Source organism: Olea europaea, chromosome 14 (genome assembly GCF_002742605.1).
Source record: "Olea europaea var. sylvestris chromosome 14, O_europaea_v1, whole genome shotgun sequence".
NCBI lineage: Eukaryota > Viridiplantae > Streptophyta > Magnoliopsida > Lamiales > Oleaceae > Olea > Olea europaea.
The window spans coordinates 9,629,578-9,631,380 of record NC_036250.1 but is presented as its reverse complement, the minus strand read 5'-3'; positions in this window follow the sequence as shown (position 1 = coordinate 9,631,380).

Sequence of the window (1,803 nt, the reverse complement as noted above, 5' to 3'; positions counted from 1 at the left end):
CTCTAAATATGTTGATTTCATTATTTTCCACATGTGGATCATCCTAGACAAAATTCTTTAGTCCATCTGGAGTGGCCTATAAAATGTAATTCTTAGTAGAATGAATAGTCACACAATTTTCTAGATTCGTTCACTCCCTATATTGAAAAGACGATAAAGGTGATTCCCATAATTCTTCCAAGTGCAAGTCATGCTTGCTAACTACCGGTGAGAAAAATAATCTCACTAGCAAGCCACCCTTATCCACTTCGACAAAATGCGTCATATCCCATCTATTAAATTGCCTCGTGACGAAGACATCTCTCACAAGCATATTGTTGTCATCAATATTACTATCTCTCATCTCATGTTGTTATTAGTCACGTGCTTCTTTTCATTCCTCGTCCAACAATAAAAATGGAGGGGAAAAAAAAGAAAATAAAAGAAAATAAAAAACAAAAGTTAGAAAATATATAAATGAACATCAAAATAAGAATAGACCTTGGAGCAAAAAGCTTGTTGCATGATTTTTTTATCCCAAGTCTGTGATATTGTAAACAAGTAATAAAGTGGATTTAATAATACGATTATTGTTATCATAGGGACGATTTATCTAAATATGATTTAGTTCTTCCTAACATCAACTTTGATGCTAAAAATTTCAAAATCTCAGCTTTAAGTTTCAAAGCGTGCAATTTAGTCTTCAAACTTTTCAAAAGTTGAACTTCACCTCCTGGAAATTGTGATTTTCTTTCGAGATTGTCGACAGCTTTTGAGTCTCTTTTGGTGGGGGGAGTGGAATTTAAAAGAAAAAAAAAATTGTGATTGTCAATATATGGAGTGACAATTGTGTGTTCACTTCTATGAATTCATGTCTTTTAATTTATAGCATCTCTAAAGTCCCGTTTGAATGGAATTAAGACCCAATTTCTGATTGTCAAACATTCGCATTTATTTTAATTGTTTGGTAAACTTAAAAATGCTTTTGAAGAATATGTACCATACGACAACAAATTTTGAGAAACAACAAAATGATAACTTATCAGCGCCTTCTTTTAACCTTTTCAATTAAATAGCAAGGACATGATATCGGCATTCAACATATTTATTTAACAGGCACATCATCTTAATTGTTTGTCACATAGGATCATGTTGTTATAATTATTAATGGAGTAGAGTCAATAGACACTGGTCATGTAACTAAAACAAATTAGAAACTCGAGTGATCAAAATTGAAATAATTTAAAGATAAATGACTAAAATGAAACTTTACTGTAGATTAGGCAACAAATATTATAGTTTATCCTTTTAATCATAGAACAAATCTATGATTTCACTTTTATTATCAGTATGTGAATGCTCTCTTACTGTATATAAAGTAGATTCTGAAGAAAACCTCCTACGAGGTTACAATAGAATTGAGAACCATAATTGAAGAATATATCCAGAAAAAAAGGTTCTCGACAAAGAATTTTTCAAAGATAGAAAAGAATTCTATTCTTGTAGAAATATAAACTCAGAAAATTTCTATATTAAGTTCTCAATTTTGATAAACTATTGTATGCTTTTACTCAAAAGCTACATAATTTATCCCTTAGGGTCTGTTTGATTGTAAAAATGAAATTGAATTGAATTGAATTGAAAACGAATTCCAGGAAATTGAATTGCCTATAAATTATTTTTCTGAGAATTGTAAATTATTGTGTTTGATTGGTATAATTTTTCATGTGAAAAATATTAAAATAAAAGTGTTTCTTGGTGTTCGTTTGATTTTGTTTTATATAAAAATTGTCAATTAAAGGAATAGATTTTACTGGTACTGGA